Source organism: Rattus rattus, chromosome 5 (genome assembly GCF_011064425.1).
Source record: "Rattus rattus isolate New Zealand chromosome 5, Rrattus_CSIRO_v1, whole genome shotgun sequence".
NCBI lineage: Eukaryota > Metazoa > Chordata > Mammalia > Rodentia > Muridae > Rattus > Rattus rattus.
This window is the reverse complement of record NC_046158.1, coordinates 78,235,422-78,250,289: the sequence shown is the minus strand read 5'-3', so window position 1 is coordinate 78,250,289 and position 14,868 is coordinate 78,235,422. Positions and strand designations below refer to the sequence as shown.

The window sequence follows — 14,868 nt, the reverse complement described above, 5'->3', positions numbered from 1 at the left end:
AAATGGCAGTGGACACTGAGATCTTAGAAGTGTTCCCAGGTAATGGCTAACAAGAAAGTGGGATCCTTGGACTCAGTCGGATGGTTGGCTATTCAGTATCTTTATCTGTATTGGTCAGGCACTGGTGGAATGGAAGAGCTGGGGAGGGACTGAAGGAGCTGGAGAGGATTGCAACCCCATAAGAACGAAAATATCAACTAACCGGACCACCCAGATTTCCCAGAGACTGAACCACCAACCAAAGAGTATACATGTAGGGAGCTTGGATTCAAGATACATATGTAGCGGAGGATGACCTTATCTGATATCAATGGGAGGGGAGGGAGGCGTGACGCCCCACCATAGGGGGATGCTAGAGGATTGAGGAGCGAGTGGGTGAATGAGTGCAGGGGTAACCTCATAGAGGAAAAGGGTAGGGGTTGAGGGGAATGGGATGGGGGTGTTGGTGGAAGGGTAACCAGGAGGAAGGAGGATATCACTTGAAAGGGAAATGAATAAAATGGTTAATAAAGATTGTAAAAAAATGGGAGTTTCAATCTCACAATGATAGGGAACTAAATTCTTCAGTCAGTGAAAGGTCACATAGGACTGTGACCAACCTGACACAAACAGTGAAATAATGACATCACATTGCTGTACTATGATACCTGTTGAAAATTGTTATGTAGTAACAGAAAAGGGAATGCAAAGAATGCCTGTCTCTTTTGGTCTTCAGACACCAGTTTATATCACAGTTTTGTTGCTTTTGCCTTAAATATGTGGTTCTGAGTGGCTGTCAAAACATCAGTGCCTTCTATCATTTGAAAGGAAGTATCCCATGTTTATCTGTGGTTATTACAGTTGTTATTTAGTTACTGGGGTTTTTTTGAGTAAATTTTTAAATATTTTCTTGAAAATTATCCATTTTAGTTTTTCATTTCCATATGATCTAATACATATACAGTTTGAGTTAAAATAATTTTCATAAATGTATAATATTCTCTATTATTTTTATTCTCAATGTTATGGTATATTGTGTGTGTGTGTGTGTGTGTGTGTGTGTGTGTGTGTGTATGTGTAGATGTTTGATTAAGCCAGAGATCAACTCAGGTGTTGTTCCTCAGGTTCTGTCCACTGTGTTATTTTGAGACAGTATCTCTCTCTGGCCTGGAGCACGTCAAATGAGCTAGCTGGAATGAGCTCCAGGGATCTTGCTGTCTCCGTGTCCTCAGCACTGGTGTGACAAATGTGCACTTCACTTGATGTCTGAATATTTTCACATGAGTTTTAGGGGGTCTATATCAGATCTTTGTGCTTGAGCTATGAACCTAGTCCCTTGTTTTGGGTAACAATTGAATAACTAGAGCCAGTGGAAACCAGAAGGGAATCAGATTCCCTGCAACTGAAAATACAGATCACTGTGCACGGCCATGTGCACACTATGTATTGAACCTGGATCCTCTGGAAGAGCAGCCATCTCTCCAGTCTCATCATACATTGATAAAATGATAAAAAGAGACAAAATAATAAAAATGTAGGAATGTAAAAATAATAGTTTATCATGCTTATTTTTAAATGTTGGTTTTAATTTTACTTGTTTTTCTAGAGTTAGAGTTTTTTTATGTTTTTATTATCATTACCATTATTTGTAGTTTTGAGATACAATTGATTCTTAGTATTTTGAATTTCCCTTATAAATAAAATCTCGATAGTACTTTCTGAAGCCTACAATGGCCCACAATGGTATTTCCTTTCCAGGGCCTCCTTCACTTGTGTTCTGATCCCAGCAGGTGTGGTCTCCAAGTGCCACAGCATATTTATTTCTCTTACTCTGCCATAAAATTTGACACTTTTTTTTTCCAGCAAGTCACTTGAGCACACCTAGTGCAGCCATTGGTGATGGTGCCAACTGTGAAGACAGCCGCATTCCAAAATGCTTCAGAGTCTAGTGCTCTGGCAACCAGAAAACCTCATGACTCTCTTCCTAGCCCTAATTAGGAGAGAGTAATTTTCTTTTTCTACTCCTCTTCCTTCAAGTGAAGTTTGTCCCTAGAGCCAAACTAACCTCTTAGGAAAATGTTCATATAGTTGTTGATGTAGTGCAGGCATAAGTTGCAGGCTAAGTGGCAGAAACAAAATGCTTCTCTGTTTTCCTGTGTCTCTTCAGTCTTTCAGCCCTTACCAGTTTCTTCTGCATTTCCACGAATACAGCAGGTGCTATAGTGACCGTGGCTGGGCAGGCTGGCGCTAGACTTCCTGGATAGAAATTTTCATTTACCACTTGCTACGTTCATGGTCTTAGCCAAATGATTTTACTTTTTCCTTCTGTGCATTGATTTCTTTTCTAATGTTTGAGGGAGAGTTTTTTGTGTTAGTAATACAAACAACTTTGAGTTATATTTGGTATTTTCAGTTCCTCAGTAAAGATAAACAGCTACTATCATATGCCCTGTACTACCTAATGTCTCTAATGGCTGTGATCAGGCCATAGTTTTAGATTCATGAATTATTTTAGAGTTTCTTCATAGAAGGTAAACATTCCTTTCACATTAAAGAGCTCATGAAGTGTAGATGTAAAATTATTAATAAAACAAAAGACTTTAAAAATCCACATGAAGTTTAAATAGCACATGCTTCTGATAATAGATAGCTTTTATCTTTTCAATTTCCAGGCAATGGATTCCTTTTAGAATTTGTTTCAGACAGGTCAGAAGAAGTAGCTATTTCTCACAGTCAGACTGACCAGTAACTGGAAAAGACACCAAAAAGGCAAAGAGATTTAAAACTTAAAGGGCAGAACATAAAACACACATCGAGCTGATAAGAACAGAAACAAAAAGGTGTTTAAACTAAAGATAAAATGAAATGTTAAGAGTTCTGGGCTCCAGCCGCATGAAGGCATAGGGCTTTAGTTCTTGATGGGCAGTCTGACAAGAGAGTAAATGAAGTCCCAGAAATCTGGGCTCTCTGCCAAAAGGGATTTAAGACTGCAGACTTCTGATTCGGCACTGCAGTGTTGGGAGGAAGAACACAGTTGTCCATGTGTGTGCTTCAAGAGGCCAGCCACAGTCCACTGTCCCACTCTGAGATGGGGGATGAAGTATACAAAGACTTTTCTGAATTTGTCCAGGACTGCATTTGATCCTCGTATCATATGAACATGGCAAAATGTCCTAAATTATCTGTGCCTCAGTTTCCATATTAACAGAAGAGAAATTTCATTATTATAAGGTATGACCTGAAGAGGGAAAGCATTATTCATTAAATGTGGAATGTCTATAGTGTGTAAGATTTTCAAAGGCCCTTTCAGATGCTAGAGGCATAAGATAATTTTTTCTCTTCACGTTCTATATTGAAAAAAAAAACTGGAATATTGAAATTGAGAGTAATTTTAAGACTATAATTATAAAAGTCATTTCAATCTTTTTAAACGCCAAAATTATAGAATGTGGAATGTGGCTACATTTTGATAATTATGATATCATGGGGAGCTTCCAAAATTAATACACTTAGGAAGAAGAGTCTGCATAATAGGAGGGTTTTGGAACACATTAGGTACTGAATTAGCGCTAATTCCTTTTAACTGTCTTTTATCAACCTGGAAATCATTTGAAATCTGGGAAGAAGTACAAAGCCATAGCTAGAGAGATGGCTTTACTAGGCATCGTGCTTATCATGTAAGCATGGGAACCTGAATATAGATCCATACATAAAATCCTGGGTATCGTGATGTGTTCCTTTAATCTTGTAACTGGAGAGAGAGAAAGGCAGATTCCTAAAGTTTTCTGACTAGCCAGCCCAACCAAATCATTGAGCTCTGATAAGTAAGGGGCAGAACTATGTATTCAGTATATGCAACACCCACCTCTGGCTTCTGCATGTATGCATAGACATGCATGTGCACACATATACCACACACATACATAAATAATTAAATTAATTAACTAATCAATTAAAGTGAAAATACAAAGTCAAATCCTGTAAGATGTTGTCAAGTGATCAGTGTAACATTGAGTACATAAAAATATGTGGACTGATTAAAATTATTTCCATGTTAGTACATTTTAAATTTTACTATATGCTTAGCATGTGCCAAGAACTGTTCTAAACTTTGAAGTTTGTCAAAGCACAGAGTGGTAACGCAAAGACTTAAATAAAGTGGTTTTGACTTTAGATCCTAAGTTTACTCATTAAATATCATCACTTTTCTTGGTGGGAAGTTATTTATTTATTAATTTGACCAATATAGTTTCAAGATAATTGCACCTCTGTTTATGGAATGGCATATATATCCATTTAATAACTTTTATTAACTGTATTCTTTGATAATTTCATGCATACCTACAGTGCATTCTGATCACTCTTACCTTATACATCCTTCCTTTTCATTCTCCTGGCCCTGTGGGCATCCCTCCTGTCCTGCCCCGAACCTGATCTTTCCCCTTGTTTTGCCCTCCTCCCCCCACACTCACACCCAGTTTCTTCCCTTGCTCTGACTCCCCTGACTATTTTGTTTCCCTTCTAAGTGGGTTTCAGGTATCCGCACTTGGGTCTTCCTCCTTGTTAAGCTTCCTACAATATTCTTTTAATTTTTATTGGATATTTTATTTATTTATATTTCAAATATTATCCCCTTTCCTGGTTTTCCCTCCACAAAACCCTCCTCCTTCTTCTATGATGGCGCTCACTCCAAAACACCCCACTCCCACCTCACCGTCCTAGCATTCCCCTATGCAAAGGCATTGAGCCTTCACAGGACCAAGGGCCTCTCTTTTTATTGATGCCAGATAAGTCTATTATCTGCTTTATTTCTCTCCTACCTCTCATATCATTCTCTCTTCCCTACATATCCTCGTCCCTCATTCATATCCCACTAAGCTTAATCAAGGCTGCCTGTGTGACTAAGAATTTAGAGCTACTGGGTGGGCTCATCAGTGGTTATGTACCCAAAAAAATGATGGTTTATTCTCATTTCAATAATCCATTAGTAGCCAACAGCACAACAGGGAGAGCAAGGCCATCCTCAATAAAGATTGACTATTGACAATCTCAGTCTTGTACTGGCTGAGAGCATACACATATAGATGCTGTGAGATCATGATTGTAAACATTGTGCTTTGTCCCAAAGATAGTATTTTGCCCTTCTTCCTATTTGTGGGCTCTTAAAATCTTTCCCTTCTGTCTTCTTCAATGATCCCCAAGACTTGGAAGGGGAGATATAAATGTTTTATACTTAAATGTTTTATACATGCAGCTTGCACGTATTCTCGGGAGGCTGACCAGCCATGAATTTTTTTGCTTTCATTCCCATTTATTGCAAAGAAAAATTTCTCTAATTAAGGCTGACAGTAGCATTTGTCTGGGTAGAAACACACACACATACACACACACACACACACACACACACACACACATTTGATGCAATGTAAACTTAGCTAGACAACAACAGTAAATTACTCCCTATAGTCCAACACTCCCTCAGCCATGCAGTTTTATGGTACTAAATGTAAATTGCCTTCTGTGAATCCAAGAAGAGAGTAATGGTCACTACCATAAGAGTCGTGCCACCCCTGTGACTGTAGTTACATATTGCCTGGAAAGTTGATATTATAGTTTATAGGATTCAGATAAGTGTAAGATCAGTGATTATTTTTCTCTTATACCAGCATATACCATATAGCATATGCAATGTACATAGCATATAGCACTTTCTGGTATCACAAAAGCAAACTAGTCAGAAGACAGCTTCTAGCTCAGTTCCAGCTTGAATTCTCTACAACTTACACAAAAGTATGTAGTGTTTCGTCAACAGAGTCTTATCAGTTAATTCTTATAGTCAACTGAGAAGAATAGAAAGAGTCTATATTGTTTTGGAGGTCTTTGGGGGATTACTGAACAATTCTTAATGAGGTATATGTCATGTGGTTTACACAGTGGTAGTTTTCTGTGATTCTGTGCTTTAATCATTCCCCTATGCTGGTCCACAAACATTCTACACTCTGCTATTGCCCAAGCTGTTAAAGCCACTAAATTCATAGTATTTACCACCCCCCCACACTGATTTTCTTAATACCTACACTTTACTAGCTCCTCTTTCTGAAAGTGCCCCTCCTGTGATGGTCTCTTCTTAGTTCTCTGGCTTCTGTAGGTACTTCAAGTTGAATATAGAGTCAGAGGCTCAAAACTAGAATCTACACATTGTGGAGGATTTGCAGCATTTGCCTCCCTGCTCCTAAATTAATCTACTTAGAGAAAGGTTTTGCTGCAATTTTATATACATTAAATTACTTTTGGATATAAGATATAAGGATTATAATATAGAAATAGATATGCAGGAAGAAATAGATATGTTGTGGAGGAAGACATCTTTTCTGTTTTGAACTAAAGAAGAAATAAAATAACCTGACCAATTACTTAAAAATTGTCTTCACAATTGTTACAACACATAGGTAGCAGGCCACAGGCAGGATTTGGATTGTACGAAGGTAGCACACAGGGATAAAATTGGAGTAGTTTCTTTCATTTTCAAGAATGCAAAGCTCACATAAACATCCAAACTTCATATACTCTCTTGTCACAGACATATATTTTGTAAGTCTTATCTGAAAGAATACATAATGGAATAGAACCTAATAGTACATGGATGTTACTTATTGACTTTATTATGGACAGTTTTGGAGCAAAGGTAAATTATTAAATTTCAATAATAAACATGTGTCCTCGCAGAAAGAACTTGTGGCTTATACAGGAACTGAAATGTCACAGAAAGTTCCAGTTGCTAGATCATGGTTTAGGTAAGATTTTGCTGAGTATTGAGAAGTAAAACTTCCTTTTATGTTGCAGTTTTATGAGAGCATTCGAGGAGGGTGTAGAGGTAGAAATGAAATGAATACAAAAGCACAAACATACTTAAACCAACAACAAAACCGCTCAGGGGAAAAGAAATTATTTTTTTACAAATAGAATATGGGCTATCTGTAAAACAGAGAAAACTCACTGAACATCTTGAAGATATTTTGCATACGTTTCAATTTATTTATGTTGCTTAGCCAGGATCTAGGGATCTGGCTAGATTTCCTGAAAAATTTATAAAAGTTTACTATCTTAAACTACAAAGTTTTCCCATCCAAGGTACATTCAGTAAGCCACGACTAATTTCTTTGCTGACTCGTATAGTACTTAATTAGGGAACTTCTGCATGTTTGTTCCCGTTCCTCTTAAAGGTGTTTGTATTACTTAAAAATTCTATGCCTATAAATTTATCCTAAGAAAATTATCAGGGTTGAGTGTAAATATCTTTCAGTAAGAATTATTACACTAGAGGAATTTATAATAAGGAATATCTAAAAACGCCGCTTGCTTATCAATGGGTGATTTATTGCTTAGCCTCAATATTTTGGTGATATGGTACCACACAGGTGTGTAAGCTGGAGCTCACAGGAAGAAGATACGGGGAGAAAATGTTTCAGTGCTAATCCTCTTTGCAGGGCACATTTCCAGGGTAGCCGCTGTAAGACAAAAGAGAAACAAGACAAAGGAGGGGGATAGGAAAACACAGCAATGTTGATGTTGCTGCCTTATCTCCTGTTTCCCTTCAGGCTCCTTGTACCAGAAAGGCTGTGACTTGGAACATAGCATCTGAGGAAATACTTGAGAAAGAATTTATCTCTAAGCCCCAACTTCTCCACTATCCACTCTCCTGGTCAGAATAGGACAACTATTTTACTATTGGGGAGAGTTAATCCCATACACTTCCGCATTGTATTTCTGACTGTTCTAAGGGCAATGGAAGACAACGCACTGTGTAATATCCAGAGCTGTATAGGGTTGGTGGCTGGCTACTTAGCATGTATTTACTTACCAATACAAGTAACTGGGAAATTTATCTGGAGACATGGGAACTAACAGTATAAATACATGTCCACTGAAACAGATGTAGAAACCAAATTAAGGAGGAGCTATCATTGACGTGTTCAGGAATGATGGTGAGACAGGGGTTTTTATTAATTACTTTTGTATTGTTGAGACAGAATACTGGACGGAAAATGACCAAAGGATGACAACATTTAATTTGAATTACAATTCCTGAGGGTTCAGTACATCACAGTGTCCTTCACATGTCAGTGAGTCAGGAGTACAGAAAAGGGAATGTTAACATTCCATGTTTTTGCTTTTTATTGCCCCCAGCCCATGAGATGGTACCCACATTTGGGGAGAGTCTTCCCTTCCCAGTGGATCTTTTCTGGGATCACCCTCACAGGCAAACTCAGAGATTTGCTGCAACCATCTCCGAGGGAGTTGTAAATCCAGTCAAGTTGATGTGACCCAACACAAGCAAAAATGTGTGTGCAGTTTGATTCTGTTTTTATAACTATGCATGCATGTACAAGAGAAAGAATCGAATACTAAAAAGACACGGAACAAAACCTCATTATGCAATTATCTTTAGAAGATGGATTTACAACTGACCTTTGAAGCCTTTATTTCAATAGGGTTTTCTGTTCTTTTCAAGGCTTTTATGTTGAACATGAATTACTTTTTTTTTTTGCTACAAAACAAACCGTAGATGGGAGCAGAGACTTTTATGTAGGGCAGTTCAATGTGCAATGTTAGTTATAACAATGAGAAAATAAAATGCTATTCATAGACACAAAAATGAAAACCCAGCAATTGAATAGGAGCTTTGATGGTGAGGGGAGTTATGACGGCAGAATAGGACTCGACAGTACTTGTCCCTTCACAGAGATGTCAATGCAAAGAGCTATCTATAAGTGAAACTATCTTCATAAGGGCTAGGTAAAGGAACTGAGAAGTTACAGTATTTGATGTAGCATTGAAATAAAGAAATATGGAAGGGCAATGTAGCACTGCCCTTGTAACATCTTTTCTAGCCCATGCAGCACAATATCTCCAGATATAAACAGCTTTGGACATGGGGAGAAGTGAGTATTGACTTTGCCTTGGACTTTTCAACTAGTCTTCACTACTGACTATCATCAGCAAGACCCTCATAGCCCCACACTTCATGCTGGTACCTATAGACACAGGTTCTAGGCTGCCCTACTCCAGGTTAGATCCAAAGCCATTAGCTCTAGACCTAATATTTAATTTCTAGATTTACATCAATATCCAAGGCTTCAGGTTTCCCTTGGTACAAGATTAAATCTATCAGCCTTTATATTCTGGTCTCTCCTCAATACTACGCTATCTCCTATAACCTTAGTATCGGGCATATATATATATATATATATATATATATATATCTTTAGATATATGCTGCATGTCCACCTACCACCAGGGTCTTCCGGAGGGAGCTGAAGTCCTGCATTAATGTGCATTGCTGACATGGGTACCACCACTGTTAAGGATCCCCAAGCTTCAGATCCATGGGAATAACAAAACTTTCCTATAGTCAGGCTCAAAGGAAATGCAGCGCCTTTCTTAGGTATAGGTGTTGATCAGTGGTTGATCTTCAGCTGAAACCAGGGTGTGCAGAAAGTATCAAGTGAAGCTTCCTCTTCTTGGATATTTGCCATGGTAACTGCTACACATACCTTCTATCGAGATTAGCTAACCTCTTTGCTTATACTATAAAGAATGAGCACAACTTTTCTGTACTTGTGTCTGTGTTCGTTCACTGTCACCTCAATTTCTAAGCCATGAATGTCACTGTGTTGTCTCTTGAAGGCCCTGCCATTAGGGTTACTTCTCACACTAACACAGAACCCTTGGTCTCTAGTACTGGGTCTACATCTACAAAAGGTGTTGATTTATTTAACACCAAGTTGATTCCTAAAGCCCCGCATACCAATAAACCCAGAATTTAGTTCTGTTCTAGTAGATTCCTGAGGATGGTCTGATCCTTGTTCCAGGTCTAGGCTGTCTTTTGGTATTCAGGTTTTAGAGGGGTCTAATGTTCCTGTAACCAGGCCAACCATTGTGAATATAACCTTTAAGCTAGAACCTGCACACAGGTCTCCACACATACATCAGCTTATACAGACTCCCAAGTAGGACCCATTGATCAATAACACAGACAGAATTACCCTCGAAGAGACTGGCTGCTGCCTTGATCCCATGGACTCAGGATATACATTGGTCTCTGTTGTGTGATATAGACTTTTCCTGGAGAGAGATACCACACACACCAAACACACACACACACACACACACACACACACACACACACCCCTATTCATTCCAGAATGGTAGCCCAAACAGACCAACACAAGGACCCTGGGCAATGTGGTGAACCAATAAGATTTTTACCAAGGTTTCTAATGGGAATGGGGGAGGAATTTACTTACAAGGAGCAGGGATGACTCCAAAGCAGCTGTATCACCAGAAAACCTACCCCAACCAACTTCTGAAGTCCTGCAACCCGGGGCTCTCTGAAGCTTGCAGGCAACTGCACTATACAAATGTCCCTTCACATTTGATGACCAGCATTCCACAACAGCAACCGTTATATTTCTTTTTATACTGTGGGATAGAGGACCTCAGGAACCTTCAACTTTCTATTCTTTCCAACAGGTAACATTTGTTTACCTCCTGAAGCTTATAATACCCCAACTACTCAACACACACACACAGGACACACACACACACACACACACACACACACACACACACACACACACACACACACACACCCTTCCTAGAGCAATAATTTCAGTTTGGCAGGAGGGAATGTTGCAATTGAGAGAAAAAATGCCACACAAATAGTCCCAAAAGACACAAATTCGACCTGTTCCCATGGACCTAGGATTTAGAACTGTTTCAGCAAATAAGCCCCAGGCTTGTCCCCGTATTAAGTAAACCACAAAAATCCAAGTTCTAAGCCTATCCCCTTGTTCCAGGTTGAACACATGTGCTGTCATGTGCATTTTCATGTGTGTCTTCCAGCTGTCTGGGCGTCAAACTGGTCTGTCCTTTCCCAGAAAAGCTGGTGTGTAGAGGTTGACAAAGTAAGTCTCAATGGTACAGAAAGAAGGAATAATGAACTCAGGAATGGCATTGAAACTATAGTAACAGTAGAAAAGAACAAAAGAGTCAAGACTTGCTTTTTATGTTAGAGGGTGTGATTTGACAAACCTGTAGCTAAATAAAGACAGAAGAGCAAAGAGTCAGATCAATAAAAGCCGAAACGAGAGAAGAAACACTGTAGTTGGTACCAAAAAACCACAAAGGATTATAAGAGATTACTATGAGAATAACATGCAAACAAATTGGATAACCTAGAGGACATGAATAAATTCCCAGACATATATAACTTGCAGGAACTGAATTATGAAGAAATTGAAATCTGAACAGATATATTATGAGTAAGAAGATTGAATCTATAATAAAAAAGTTTCCCATTGAAGAAAATTCTAGCATCCAGTGGTCTCAACTCCTGAATTTTAGCAAGAATTTAAAGAACTAATACCAACCCTCAAAGCCTTCCAAATACTAAAGAAGAAGATATGGATATATTTTTGAACTTATTTCAGGAGGTCATAATTTCTCTAATAGTAAAGTCAGAGAAAGACATTTCAAGAAAATAAATTACAGGCCAATCTCCTTAATAAACATGTGTGTGAGAGTCCTCAACAATATACCCGCAAGCTGAATTCAACAGCACATTAAAAGGATCATGTGCTGCAATCAGGTGGAATTTACCCTAGGGATTCAAGGATGATTTAGCATACACAAAACTATAGCAGCACATTGACAGAATGAAGGAAAAAATATGGTCTCCTTAGTAGACTATATTGGATAAAATATAACATCCTTTCTTGATAAACCTCTCAATATATTTGTTATAAAGGAGAAAGATTTAATCCATTCAACTGTGTATGGCACACATCATACTCAGAAGAGAAGTAATAAAAGCTTTTCTAAGATCTGTAATGGAGATAGTCGCAGATTCCAGCTAATTCTGTTCATTGTTGCTCTAGAATTTCTAGACAAAACTATTAGGCAAGAGGGAGGAATGGAAGGGAACCAGATTGGAAAGGAAAAGCTAAATTGTCTCTCTTCATATGCAGCAACTTAGATATGGCATCCTGAGGATTCAGAAGAAAATTGTCAGAGATGATAAATGCATAAAGTTGCAAGATGCAAAATGTATGTACAAAATCCAGTGGCATTTCTGTATATTTAAAAACAAATCATCTGAAAGAGAACTAAAAAATTACCATTTGCAATAACTGAAAAACATCCCAATGGCTTATGCTTTAAGAACAACAATCAACAAATGGGACCTCATAAAATTGCAATGCTTATTATGTAAGGCAAAGGACACTGTCAATAGGACAAGATGGCAACCAACAGATTGGGAAAAGATCTTCACCAATCCTACATCTGATAGAATGCTACTATCTAATATATACAAAGAACTCAAGAAGTTAGACACCAGAGAATAAATAGTGCCGTTAATAATGGGGTATAGAGCTAAACAAAGAATTCTCAACTGAGGGATACTGAAAATGTGGTACATTTACACAATGGAGTACTACTTAGCTATCAAAAACAATGACTACATGAAATTCTTAGTCAAATGGAAGGAACTGAGTGAGGTAACCCAGCCACAAAAGAACACACATGGTATGCACTCACTGATAAGTGGATATTAGCCCCCAAACTCGGAATACCCAAGAAACAATTCATAGGCCATATGAAGCTCAAGAAGAAGGAAGACCAAAATATGGGATGCTTCATTTGTTCTTAGAAGGGAGAACAAAATACTCATGGGAGGAAATACAGGGACAAAGAATGTAGCAGGGACTGAAGAAAAGGTTATATGGGACTGTCCCACCTGGGGATCCATCCCATATGTAGCCACCAAACCTAGTCACTATTGCCAATGCCAAGAAGTGCTTGCTGACAAGAGCCAGATATGAGTGTCTCCTGAGAGGCTCTGGCAGAGCACTACTGATACAGATGAGGATGGTTGAAGCTAACCATTGGACTGAACAAGTGGACATCAATGGAGGAGTTAGAGAAAAGACTGAAGATGCTGAAGTGGTTTGCAACCCCATAGGAAGAATAACAATATCAACCAACCAGAACCCCTGTTGCTCCCAGGGACTAAACCACCAACCAAAGAGTACATATATGGGGCTTCAAGCACATATGTAGCAGAGGATGGCATTGTCCAGCATCAATAGGAAGAAAAGCTCTTGGTCTTGTGAAGGCTTGTTTTCCCAGCGTAGGGGAATGCCAGCGCATTGATGGGGAATGGGTGGGTGTGAGTGGAAGCATTCCCATAGAAGCAGGGGGAGGGGATACGGGAGAGGGGGAAAGGGATAACATTTGAAATGTAAATACGTCAAATATCCAAGAAAAATAAAATTTAAAAGAAGATAAAAAGAAAACAAAACAAAACAAAAAAAAGCTTTGCAATAAATTGCACAAGGAAAAGATCTGTATAGAGAAGCTATAAGACATTTTAAAAGAAATAAAAGATAACACAAATCAATGAAAGATATTCCACCCTTATGGTTTGACAGAATTCATTTTGTTAAAATGCTTGTACTACCTAAGAAGAGCTGCCATGTCAATGACTATTGTTCAGCAGAAATAGAAAATACAATCTCTAAATGCATATGGTGCTAGCAACCATCAGGAGCAGCCGAAGCAATCTGAGTCAAAAGAATAAAACTGAAAGTACCACTGTACCTCATTTCAAAGTACACTACAGAGTGCTGGTGAGAGAATGTGGGCGGGCGTGCTGCCTGAAACCAAGGCAGCTAAAGTGAAAACAAGAAACTAGCACATCAAACTGAAAGCCTGGCCTGTGTGGCTAGTAAAACCGAAGACACAGCCTGTTCACTGAGGTATTAAATGATGTATTTGCAATATTTAAAATACATTTTAAAAAACCAACCCCTTTTATTATTATTTTAATTTGAAAAGGACAAAATGTCTTAGTTTGTCTTTTGTTGCTCTAATAAAAACATCATAACCAAAGCCAAGGAAGGAAGGAAGGAAGAAAGGAAGGAAGACTTTATTATTTTACATTCTACCATGAAGAGCAGTGAGGGTAGAAAGTCAAGACAGAAACTTCAAAGCAATAGCTGAGGTAGACACTATAGAGGGACTTACTGGCTTGCTTTGCATAGATTGTTCAGCCTGCTTTCGTATAACAATTAGGTCTACATGCCTAGCATGGCATTGCCCACAATGGCCTGGACCCTACTATGTCAATCATTAATACACTAGAAACTTACCCACAGGCAATCTGATGGAGACATTTTTTTTTCAAATGAGATTCTTCTTCTCAGATGACTCTAGCTGGTGTCATGTTGACAAAAAAACCAAAAAACCAAAAAAACCAAAAACCAAACTGGGACAATATCTGAATAGAACTTTCTAAAAATAGAACTTTCTAAAACTACTTACACACACACACACACACACACACACACACACACACACACACACACTCAGTAAGTACTATCACTTAGTTCCAAGCCTAGTGACTTGTGGCCAAGTCCTGCAAGTTGTCCTCAGGTCTCTATATGCACGTCATGGCATATGCACACAAGCACACATAAACACACACACAGCACACATGCACACATGCATGTGCACACTCACAGTATATACATATAAAGAAATTTGAAGATACATAAATATGCAAAATACATGAAAATGTTCAGCACTAACAATCATCATAGAAATGCGAATTATAACCACAGTGAGATATCACCATACTTGGTAGACTAGATACTAGAAAGACAAGTAATAACAACAACAACAACAACAACAACAATAATAATAATAATAATAATAGTAATAATAATACACCACCACCAACAACAACAACAAAACATCAGCCATGATGGAGAGGCAATAGTTCTCTGTACACTGTTGGTTGTTGGGGTTATACAAATGCCCACAAGA

The 14,868-nt window shown here is 38.4% G+C and overlaps 1 pseudogene; it reads left to right on the top strand.

The window, feature by feature from the left end:
• LOC116900510 overlaps window positions 1–13,101 on the top strand; it is a 30,328-nt pseudogene extending 17,227 nt beyond the window's left edge.
• The last annotated feature ends 1,767 nt before the right edge of the window (window positions 13,102–14,868 follow it).